The sequence below is a fragment of the Delphinus delphis genome, chromosome 14 (assembly GCF_949987515.2).
Source record: "Delphinus delphis chromosome 14, mDelDel1.2, whole genome shotgun sequence".
Lineage (NCBI taxonomy): Eukaryota > Metazoa > Chordata > Mammalia > Artiodactyla > Delphinidae > Delphinus > Delphinus delphis.
In genome coordinates, this window is record NC_082696.1 from 80,693,888 (window position 1) to 80,706,618 (window position 12,731).

Below are 12,731 nucleotides of genomic sequence, written 5' to 3' on the forward strand. Positions count from 1 at the left end.
TAAAGTACAGTTTCCCAAACTCATCTGACCAATAGACCCTTTCTTAAGATGTATTCTGTAGAGTATATTGTAGAAAACAATGACCTACAGAAACACCCAGAAATGTTGTATATGCTGACACTACTTTCACCAGGTTATAAAGTTTAAGTTGCACTGATATTTAAACTTAATCTGCCATCATTATTTCGTGGGTGGAGAAAGTAGAGAATTGCAATCATACCACAGACTTGGGGGGATAGGGGTGTGTGACCCTCATTGTCCCATTTTGCTCTCTCCCTTCTACCTTTTCGTATTCTGGGGCTGAAACACTTATAATTAAATTTCCCAGACTTCTCAGCTAGATGACTTCTCTGGATGGGCTCTTCCAAAAAGAGGAGCTAGAAGGAGACTGGGAAAGCTGAAGGAAAAGGAAACTTCTTTCAATTCTGTTGCTGACAGCAGTGAGTGGCCTCAGGCTTCCCTTGCCCTGTGAATGATGGCTGGTGGCTGCAGCTCGGGCACGGTCCACAGGTCCAGCAGCACAAATCAGCCAGCCAGCTGTGCCCTCCTCAGCCTTCTGCAGCTGCGCAGCAGCGGCAACGGGTTTTGCAGTGGCGTGGCTTCTGGGCTTCAGCAGTGTCTGCTGCGAGCATCCTGCCGGGTCTGGCAGCACTGCCCCCTCCCTTGTGTCCCCCCAGCCAGGGCCGGGAGTGACTTCTGTCATCACTGACTCTTCATTAGCCTCTGCCTTCGGCCTCTGCTCCATCAGACCTTCCACCACTGTTGACACCGATACCCTGTGTGAAATCCCCTCCATCTGAAACACCTAGAGTGAGTTCTAACACTGACTGATACGGGGTCAGAATGGGAAAAGGTGATTCTATCTTCCAAACTGTTGGGAAGCAAATATCTTGAATAATATCCCCCAAACTGAGAAAGAACTTTAAGTCTGAAAATGAAGCAGGCAACCCCATGAAGTGCAATTATGAAGTTTATCATGGAGAACTACATAGGGGCAGGATTGGGCGGACGATGACCCAGAGGCCTTTGCAGCTGCAGTCCCTGCACCTCCAAAAAGGGGTACAGGGGGACTTAAAGGGACCAAAGCTAAAATCAGAATCTGTCTACTTGGGAGAAGTTCCCGTGTCTGCACCAACGGGAAGAGGGGCTTTTCCTCTTCCTGGGGGTTCTCATGATTATTAACCACCTGAGTCAGCAAAAGGCACTCTTCAGTTTTCGTATCAGATGAGGGCAGAGGTAAAGGTTGATGGGGAACTTATCTGGCTTTGCTCGATCCCTCGCGAGTTAGGCTGAAGCTCAGTCATGCAGAGGGGGTGCGGGTGTGACTGGGGGCTAAGACGGAGCTGACAGAATGCAGTCAGTGTGGCTCAGCCCCACACAAACAGATGGCATGAGGGTAGAGAAGTGTCACCTGTTCTGCCTGACGTCAGTATGAGTCAGGAAGTAAACATTATGAGAAACTTCCAGAGCAAAACTGAACAATGAATCATGGGAACAAAACCATGAGTGGAGACAGAAGCCCAGGATTCTATCCCCATCAATCACGGCGTGACTTTTGCAGTCACTTCTCCGTTCTCCCAGCTTGTTCCAACACCAAGGGGTGTACAGAGGCCCACAGCCACGCGCCCACCATCTCTATCAAGCCCCCCCAGAGCCACGCCAGATAAGCGATCTAAGCAAAGGCCACGTGTTCACCCTGCCAATGCAGCTGCAGGACAGGGCTCCTAGCTCCCAACTCTCTCTCCAACTGGACTATCGCCCCAAAGCGCAAGTAGAAAAGCTGGAGTTGCCTCTATTCAACATCTATTAAGTCCTTCTTTTGTGAAGCACTGGGCAGGGATACAACTCACATAATGATACGTGGGAGACAACGATGTGTACAAACAACAGGAAAGCTCTGAGTGAAACAAGACCTATCACTATCGTAGAGGGAAGAATAAAGGCAACAAGGACTGGCAAGAGGGAGCAATGAATTCTGTAGGGATCCTTCCAAAGGCTTCACAGACAATTCATTGCATGCAGTGGAGCACAGGGGTCACGGGCCAGAAAGGGGGAGGGGGAGTCCGACTGAGTGGGACCATCAGAGGCCAGACCCACAGTACCATCCTTTATGGCACTAGGAAGCTACGTGAGGTTTTTAAACTGAAAAGGAAAAGAAAAAAAAAGACACTAAAAAGGGATGTGAAAGAGTTTTAAAACTTGAAATATATAAATATAGGAATAATGTTACTTGAAGAAGAAAATACTGAGCATTTAATGCTATTCTTAAGCATCTGCTACACTGAAGAGTATATGTATGGTATCACACCAGTAGGATGCCCGGGACATAATCAGCAAAAGGACTGTCCCATAGCAATGACACAACCAGGTCAACTGACATGTTGTTGGAAAGAAATCATTATGCTGAAAGACTAAAAATGCAGTTGCAAGAATTTAATGTCTCTTTGAACAATCTGGAGTGAAAACAATATTTTTTAATCTTCCAGACGTTACTGATTTCGAAGGACACTGAGAAATGATAATAGTTTATGGATGTAAAGAAGCTGGAAATGTGATTCAGTATTGCATAATAAGAAGCAAATTACAGAAATATATTCTGAACTGATTGAATTCCTGCATGTTCCATGACCAGGTAAGAAACGGTAATGGCACAGAGACTTAGAATGCCATTACATGGGAAATTAGTTATGAGCTTTCAAAGGGAAATGGTAGAAACACTGATAAAGTCAGCACTCTTCTGAGCTATATATAAATGAGGATGTAAATGAGGAACTCTAATCTAGGTGAGGAAATTCTAAACCCTCTCAAACAACCTTAGGATAAACTGTGCCCAAAATATCTCATTTACCTTTGATTAGCACTTTATCAAGAAGATGGAGACAAGCTGAATGGGGAACTAAGAAAAGCAGCTTAGTACTGAGGAAATTGATTTATGAAAAATATTATAGGAACAAAATATGTGCAACTTTGCAAAAAGATGACTAAGGAATTACGACAGTCTATAAATATTTGAAAAGTATAAACATCCAGTAGGGGAGGAATTATTTAGCATGTTATACAGAGCTATAATTACGGTTTATGGAATGAAATTAGACAACCAAGATTTAAAGCATTTGAAGCCAGCTTCCTTGGGATACTGGAGAGGTGTATTTGAAAAGGTAAATAGTGTGGCCTTTTGGGACATCTGAATGCTTTTGTCTGCTTTGGTTGTTTCTATTTTTAAAAAAATATAGTTGGGGCTTCCCTGGTGGCGCAGTGGCTGAGAGTCCACCTGCCGGTGCAGGGGACACAGGTTCGTGCCCCGGTCCGGGAAGATCCCACATGCCGCGGAGCGACTGGGCCCGTGAGCCATGGCCGCTGAGCCTGCGCGTCCGGAGCCTGTGCTCCGCAACCGGAGAGGCCACAACAGTGAGAAGCCTGCATACCGCAAAAAAAAAAAAAAAAAAAAAATATATATATATATATATATATAATCAATGTCATGAAGAGAGATAGGCATAAATCTCTCCGTAAGTGTATTTTATTATTTTATTTTACACATTCCCTTGTTCTAAAAGAAGATCAGGTGGCTCACTCAACTGTTTGGCAATAGAATACAGAAGACATACACAGACTCCACTAACTTCTTCCCCAATCAAATGTTAATCCTTTCCACTAGACCTACTTACTAGCAATGAACAAAACTCACTAACTGGAACTTTGCCTAAACATTACTAAGGGATTGTAAAATCGCTGATCTGGACTAATCGGAGTTATGTACCTAACTGAGGTAAAGACAAATGCCCGCTCCTTTACGTTGAAAAGAATGAAGACTTGATTCACGCTTGACACTGATTACTGCCTCTTTCTTGAATTGTTCCCGTCCCTGTGAAAGACCTAAATATGCAGCCACAACGACTTTGCAGTGCCAGGTTCCATATCTTACCCTGGACGTCCTGCGGTCTCCTCCCACTCAACAGGCTCCAGATCCAATTCATTTGACAAAATTAAATGTACTGCTCACTTTGTGTGTGCTGGCCCTGTGGTGCCCAGTGAGAGATAAAACCATGACCGTGAAAGAATCCCTAGGGGAGGACCCCTGGATCTTATCCCCCCGCATCATGAGCCATTTCCCAGTTTTAACCTACATCGTTCTGTTATAAACACTATCTAAGGCTGGGTTCCCAAAAAGTACATGATTTGCTGAGACTGTGGTTCATGATTTATTGAGACAGCATCTTTGGATAAAAGGAGTAAGCGAGATACGGCAGATGAAGGAGCTATTCGATAAGGCTGTGGTACCAGGTGGAGCCCAGCTGCGGCCTGATCTGTGGGGAGCTCTGGAGCATTAATTGTACCAGTGAGTTGATCCCACCCTGAGGCCACAAGGACTGAGTTTTGGATGTGCACGTCAGTTATCACTGACCATGGGCTGCTGTCTCCCTGTGAGCACAGCATGCCCCCTCTCAACGTTTATACTCCCTTTCTTTTAGCAGATGGCAATCTTCTGGAGAAGAAGGCAACTGCGAGTAGTTATAGCCAGCTCTCAGAGCAACTGGGCACGGATGTATTGATATTATCTGATGTAGGACACATCACTGGCCACCAGCCATGCCCACTATAAACATCACCACTGTCCAGCCACTTAGGGTCACAACTGCTATTCCTATCAAGCCATACTGGAGTAGTCACTGAATCTTGAAAAGTCTTCCTGCGCACTTTGTTTCCCGTGTTCTTCCCTTCTTGTTTCTTTCCCAGCCACTACTCAAAGCCATCCAAGTTCTTATGGACTCACACTTAAGCTTCAATCACATTTTCCTACTAGTCTCTAGACTTCCAGAGGCAAAAAGGTATCATTGGTGGGCAGAGCCATGAAGTGGGGATGAGGTATCCTGGAAAGCACAAGCTCTGATGAAATCATAGCCATCAGTCAGCTCCAGACGTGGGAAACTGCACCCAGCACTGCAGATCTTCTCATATTTTAAGTCAGAAACCCAAAATTTTCGTTAAGTCTTCTAAATTTCATATGGGGCAAGTGATCTCAAGTTGTTTTGTTTTTATGTTGTACGTGAGGTAACAAAGAAAAAACATATCTGCAGGTCAAATGAACCCACCATAGCCCTTTTGCAAATTCTGGCCAAAAGCCCAGGAGAAGAGATGACATTTAAGTTGACAACTATAGTTCAAAGTGAAGGGAGACAAACATTTCAAAGGAGACCCAGGTAAAGTACTGTAGAGGTCCAGGAGAAAGGAACCAGACCCTGAGCCTTCCTGAATAAGGATCTTGTCTTTATTAGGGTTTCCATCTCTGGTTTCCAGCACAGTGCATGGAAAAAATCCTAAACAAATGTTGAGATGAATAAATGAACGAAGGAGCAAACAAGGGAACGTATATCTCTGTATGTCCTTGAGAGGGAAAGGAGCGATGCTACAGTCCACGACCAAGCCGCCATCACAGCACCCGCCAAGCACCATGCTGACACTGTCACAAAGTCCTCTGGCAGTTCCGTCATCCGGGGTCACTTAGAACCCCCCCAAACTCTCCTCCTCCTCTCAGCCTCACTTCTAGAACAGAAAGCACAGGGCAGTGAAGTGCTGCTGGATGCTGCTCCGAGCCTGCCAGCAACAGCAGCAAACAAAGAAGACTCTGGAATTCGTCTCCAATCGTAGACTTGGGTCAGGTCCATTTGTGGCGCACAGCAGCGGCACCCACCACTGCTCACCTCTGTCTCCACAGAAGTGCCCTGCATCTCCCAGCACACCCCAGCATGGGGAGCCCTTGGTTTTCCTGCCTGAGAACCCTGACTCCAGACCTTCTTAGAGGACCTGAGTCAAGAGAAGCTCTGGGAGCCACTGCAAACGGACGGTGACTTTGGACCGAAGTTCAGCATCACCTCTCCTCCTGAGTGAGCACCATCCTCTAAGTCCCCCAGACGCCTGAGGAAGGGACCTGAGCTGCCAAACGCCCTCCTAGAAAAGCTGAGCGGAGCTGAGGCCAGGAAAGCACTGTGCCCAGTTGGCCGCTTCCAGTAATCTCAAGCCCTTTTCCAGAACAATCCACGTTCTCATGCATCTTTCCCATCACAGTGGGGCAGTTCCACAGCAATGTTCAGTCCAATGTTTCTCTGCCCAAACTGGCATCTACGCATGAGCCTTCTTCATCCAGTGGGCCTATCTCTTTGTTGTCTGGACCTACTTCCCTAGAATGCTTCTCTACTGCCTGCTAAGACTGAGTTTACATAGGAGAGAATCCCTACATTCTGGAATCCTCAATTGCCCCAGCTTTAGAAGGGGGCATTCGGGGCTTTCCTCTAGCCCCAAGTTAGATTAATAAATCCTGAAGTGTCATTCAAAATGCAGCTTACAACCCTCTTGCCTCTTGCTTTGCATTAAAAAAATAATAGGTTTCGTTCATTATATAATTGAAATTCTTTCCACTATTTACAGAAGTAGCTTTTGACGAATTAGTCTTCTACTAATTGGCCTGCCTCTGCCTTCCACCCTTTGCGCTCCCAGAAAATACCTATTCACCTTTTGCACCACCTGGAAAAAAACCCCATCTTGGGGAAAAGAATTTGAAAAAGAATAGATACATTATATGTATAACTGAATCACTTTGCTGTACACCTGAAACTAACACAACCTTGTTAATCAATTATACTCCAATATAGAATAAAAAAATTAAAAAAAATAAACCCATCTTGGATGAAGCCAACCCTCCACCTGCCTGGCCTCTGCCTGGATTGCTGAGCGCTGAAAAAAGAAGTCACGCAACAGAAACAAACCGAGTGCCAGAGCGCTTGCTTCTTCTCTTTCCACAGACAGGGGCAGGCCTCTTCCTTCCTTCACAGGAATGAGAAGCTGTCAGTCAGGCACTTCCCCAAATTCCTGCCCCAACGCAGCCAACGGTAAGTACATCACCTGCCCCCTCCTTCCTCCTGCTGTGTCAGGGGAAATGCCCTCTTCTGCGGAATCATTCCCTGCTCTCTGGAGCCTTCCTTTCCACATCCTTCCTCTCCAACTGCTCCCTCGTCACGGCCACCTTCCCATCAGTCTTTGAACACGAACACATCCTACTCGCTCTATACCTGAGCACTACAAAAGGGACCTTTGATCTGGTGTCACTGTTGGGTTGTTACCCACCTACTTTCCTCTCCTTCACCCCCAACTTTGGCATTCCCCAAGCCTGCTGCCACTGTGCCTCACCTCCCTAGTCCACACACTGCTCTCTGGCTCCAGCCCCCATCAACCTCTGTGTCACCAGACCCAGTGGGAGCAGCCATCCCCACCGGGCTTGCTTAACCTCTGCAGCATCGGATACAGCTGCTCTCATGCTGGCCCTACAGCTTCCTGGTAACAAACGCTTTCCTCTTTTGCCCTCCTGTGCCCCTTTTTGCGCCTTCCTTTTAACTTTTGATTTGCCTCGGGATCCTATCCTGGTATCTCTCTTCACTTTTCACTGCACTTTATCTCAAAGTAACTTAATGAATTCTTGTGATTTAATTTGCCATATGTATGCTGATAGCTTTTGAAATACTTTTGTATTTATTTTTTCTAACAGTGAGACATGCACAGGAAATCAAACAGTTCTGAAAGTTTACGAAAATTCTCTGCTCTCTTTCATGACTCTCACCTAGAGCCCCACAGATCAGAAGCACCCTCTTTATTTATGTTGGTTATCTCCATCACTCTAAGTAGTATCATTTTATTCCTAAGTCATGATTTATCACATTTAGACAATTTCCCAACGTGAAAGGTGAAAATAAGGCTCACTGCACCCTCATTTCTTTCTCCTCTTCACTTTTGTATCCATCATTTTTAATCACTTTTTTCTATCGGTTATCCTTGTAGCTTTAAGTAATAAGAATTAAATCTCTAAATTTTTTCCATCAAACTTCAACGGTATTTCTTAACTTCCCATTCTGTAAGATCAGAAGATGAGTGATCCTGTCTTCCCTTCTCCCCTTCCACCTCCCATCTTGCACCAACTACACTGGACTACACGTTTTAACCTTTCCACCATAACCAAATCTCTTGCTTCATTTATAGCTTCATGCTAAAGGATGGAGACCGAAAAACAAACATTATATTACCATTACTCTGTAAATATTGTTCACAGTTGAGCCAAATGGTGGGCTGGAATTTTACTTCCTTCTCCAATTTCATGACCCCTATGCCACTGCTGGACAGTCCCAAGCACCAAGGTCAGATGGATTACTGACCCCAATTACTTAAAAGTATGCAACATTAGGTGACTAGACCTTTGGGGGTGATCCCTTTGTAGTGTATACTGATGTCGAATTAATGTTGTACACCTGAAATTTATATAATTATTACCTAGCAATTTTACCTCAATTGAAAAAATTATGCAACATTCTAATTTCCTTCATTTTTAAATAATGACTTTCCTATATATCTTTGCCTAAAATTTTGAATTGCTTTCTTGATTCCTTGCATCACTTGCCTTGATCGTCTCCTTCACATTTTCAGACTCGACCTCCTATTAGTCCACGCACTCCCGTTGTCCCCAGACCTCCACTCTCCTGCTCAGATCTGGCCGGCTTTGTCTTTAGTCTCCTGCATACCTGTTATCCGAGAACTTCGCTTTCTTGTCCTTCCGTGAAATCAGTCTCGCAAGCCTGTCTTCCTTTTTCTTGGTTATGCCTTTATTTTCCTGAAGTATACATTCTCAGGTAACTTCTTTCAAAAAGGTATGTATGGGGCAAATGATCTGATTCTCTCCGTGTCGGAATGTCTGGTTTGGTTTGCTCTGCTTTCGCCCTTGCCTGGGAGTGTGGCTGAGTGTCATCTTCGAAGGCATCCCTCCTCTGCCTTCTAGCCTCTGGGGCTGCGGATGTCAGACGGATTCTCGCTCCTTTCTAAAAGAATTTTTCCCAAATGAAGCTCTTATAATCTTTCTTTATCTGGTGCTTCGAAGTTTCATGCTGATATGTCTAAAGAACCGTCTTCTTCGTTCATTTTCCAGCAGGTCCTGGAAGGCTCCTGGGGCTGCAGATGGCTCAGTTCACTCCCGGCGCTGGCCCGGTGGGCCAGAGCCATTCCCCCACACCAGTCTGATCCTCCTCCCAAGAGGCGCCGCCGCTCTGTGACTCGGAGGAGGAGCGAGCCACAGGCGGTGTGCCTGATGGGTGGTGTGACCACGCTCCTGACAGAGGTGCTGGAACCGGGAATCACGCCGGGAGCACGGGTACTTCTCATCCTGGGTGCCACCTGGCCCCGCGATCCTGCGAGAACTCCCGCGGTCCCACGAGAACTCCCACGATCCCGCGAGATCTGGCTTCTCTCGGGGAGCGTGGTCCTGCTGCCGCCACAGCGCTGACACAGGTATCCTCTGAAGTCTCCTGTCTTGGACTGGATTTCCCAGGACACGGCACCTAGATAAAAGCTTACTGCTAGGCAGTGTTTTGCCAGAGAAGCAGGGAAAGAAGACGGCGTGTGGCGAGCAAGTTGGGGGAGCAAAGCTGACGGCTGGGACCTACGGGGCATCTGCACGGAAGAAGCGTGAAGCTGTGCATCTCCGCAGGGTCCCTCTGGAGGGTGCGTGTATTGCCCAGTCCCAGCTCCTCTTGGTCAAGGATGGTCCCATGGGGTAGCTCCTCCACCATGGCAGGTCACGTATTTATTGGTGCCGAGGAGTTCCTTGGCAACTACAAGGAATCCCTGGGGTCGGGGGCAGGGTGCAACCAGCTGTGCCCGTGGGGGACCTGAGGGGCCTGGGTGACAGCGGGCCCCTCTGTAGTAGCAGCAGCAGCAGCGACCTGATTCCATAACCATGGGACAGCGCCAGTCGCCCTGGGGGTGGTGCATAAGCCAGTTTCCATGCAACTACTATTTTGGTAACTAGGATATTGTGGTCTGGTCCTTTAATTGTTTCGTTTTTCTCACTCAAATTTTTAACAGCTAAGAGCGCTTTCCAGGTCTCTGTTTACACTTTTCTCAGAGCATCCTTTTCTTGTTTTAAGGCAGTAATACTTTCTCAAGATCCGTGAGAATATTCGTGAGATCTTTAAAGTTTTCTGCTGTGGGGAGCAATCTGCATAGTGGTTAAGAGGATGGACTCTAGAACCAGACACACTGGGTTTGAATCTCAGCTCTGTTATGACTTTGTGGACTTGGGGAACTTTCTGTCTTAGGTTTTTTTTCTTTTTCATTTTCTTTCTTTTTCTTTTTTTTTCTCTTCAACCAAATAGATAACACTTGTTATACAAAAGTTCACTAATTGCCAAGCTACCAGTTTGTTAAACTTAGAAAAAATGTTAACTTATTTTACAACTCTAAAAGGAGAACTTTACATTCCTATGACTCAAACTAACTGACATCCGGGTTCTAAAAGTTGTGAATCAGGGGTTTAAAAAATGTCACTCTAACATTGTCCCAATTAATTTTAATATGCCATAAACTAAACCTTCTAAATGTTTTGTGCATTCAGTGAAATAATGTTTCTAACATAAACTTATTTAAATAGCTTTGACATCAGTAATAGGCCAACCTGTAAACTAACTGCCCTCTTAGTATAAACAGGAAATAATAACGGCAGTGTCAGTGTGGAATGTAATATCTCCCGATTCACATGCAATTGTAATGAATAATCAATCGATTAGGCTAGTGATATTTAAAGAACGTAGTTGTCACTGTGTTTCCCAGAATAACTGAATATTAACATTCTCATCAACTGTATGCCAAGTTCATTATCTCATATTCTTCTCTAGTCTCTTCGTCTGCAGATTGGAATAACCCCATGTGGAATATGAAGCAGTGGCCCAGAACTTGATGATCCTACATCTTTGGGCCATTCTTTCCAACCTTTGGTAAAAGTTTTGTAAAGCCTAGAGGGATCTACTAACATTTTTTCACTCTTTTCTTGCTTTTCTTGTAATTTTTCCAGTCTTTTTTGTTCTACCTTTACCTTTTCCTTTGCCTGTCTATCTAGAATTTTCAGTTCAAGTTTATGTAAATCTCTTTCTTGAAACCTGAAAATTGCATTGGCAACAGTTTTCCTTTTTCTGCCTTGTCTAACTTTTCACTTATTTCTTTTTCAAGCCTCACAAGTTCTTCCTCTTTTTAATTCTTCTTCTCGATGTAACGTAATAATAGTAATCTTAGTCTAAACTGGCATTGGTGCTCTTCTGCTACTTTTGCTCTTCCTTTTCTTCTTCTTTTAACTTCTCTTAAATATGAGAAACATATCTCATTGACATTTAGATACTTTTCTATTCTTCCCAAGCTTCAACTGACAATTTATGATTCTTCTTTGTTCCTGTTTTCCTTTCATCATCTTCTTGTTTATTGTGAAAAAGCATAGTTATATTCTCTTTCTTAAACTTGACGATTTCCTCTTTTTTTTGCTGCTTTTAGCGTTCCAATTCTGAATAGATTCTTTCTTTTTTCTACAGTCAGAAATTTTTGTATAATTTCTCATGTTGTTGCACTTAATGCTGTGTTCTTTCAGGATAAGGTTCTAGAATTTCTCCCATAAATATTGTCTTCTCTTTATGTTTGCTTCTCACTTTTACAAAGGTCTGATGATCCAAGTCATCCAGTGCCCTTGTTGCCCTCCTGTTTGCTGAAAGAATTTTTCAAAATCTACCATTTCTGCTAGAAGAGTATGTGATGGTACTTTGTCTACATGAACCTTACCTGACATTGTTCTGAAAGCTCTCTGCATTTCTGAGTGACCCAAAGTCCACATGTCAATTTTTCTGGATACGGCAGCCAACTCAGTTTTAGTTGTTTTCTTTAATAAGCTCTTCACATATCAGTCTCTGCTCTTATCTAAAAGTGCTTATTGCATTTTCCATTTTTTTCTATTATTTCTCTGAGCTTTCAGCAAAATCAGGTCTAAGTGTCACTTGTTTTAACTGATGGTGAAGTCTCTTTACATCATTATGTATTTTGGCCAATTGTTGCTGGACTCTTGCTTTTTCAATTTTTCCTGCTGATAATTTATTTAAAATTTTTCCACTACACTATGCTCAATAATGAAGTCCTTTTTTTTTTTTTTGGTGGTAGAGATAACCGTTTACCTTTTTCTATTAATAACTTGATTTTTTAAATTTTCTGCTGCATGTATGTTTTTTGCTTTTTAGTCCAACTAGATTTCTGCTTTCAGATTTGAAGCTGAAAAGGTTGAATTCCATCCAAAGTACTAAAACATACATCATTCTGTGTCATGACTACCGTGAGTGTGGCCATCTTTCTGGTAGAGTAACTGGGGCCACAGAGGGCCCACAGCCTAGGGTGTCATACAGGGGGCAGTACAGAGCCAGCAGATAGTTCCCTGCATGCAGACATGGGACTGTGGATGTGCCAGAGGGAGAGAGAGAGCTGTGCCTTAGTTTCTTCATTCATCAAGAGGAGCAGGAAGACACTGAGCCCACCTCCTCCCACAGGCACAGAAAAACTGCCATGACATACAGAGCAACTGTTGATGAGAACGACCTGAAGACTTTCCATGACTAAAAGTTTAAAGAAGGCACCACAGCGAGATGGCTAAGAGAGGAGGAGACACTATATATGGTCAAGACCCACACTCCCAGGTAGGTGATTCACAAATGAGGGGATAACCACAATTTCAGAGGTTCTCCCCAAGGAGCAAGGGGTACACCCCACCACAGCCTCCCCAGAACGTCTGGCTTTGAAGACCAGAAGGACTTGTATATGGCAGAGCCAGAGGGCTGTGAGAAACAGACTCCTCTCTTAAAGGGCGCACACAAAATCTCACATGCTTTCAG

The 12,731-nt window shown here is 44.4% G+C and overlaps 1 pseudogene; it reads right to left on the minus strand.

Moving 5' to 3' along the window:
- Positions 1–10,705: 10,705 nt before the first annotated feature.
- LOC132437183 (coiled-coil domain-containing protein 112-like) lies at positions 10,706–12,192 on the minus strand (annotated as a pseudogene).
- Between the last annotated feature and the right edge of the window lie 539 nt (positions 12,193–12,731).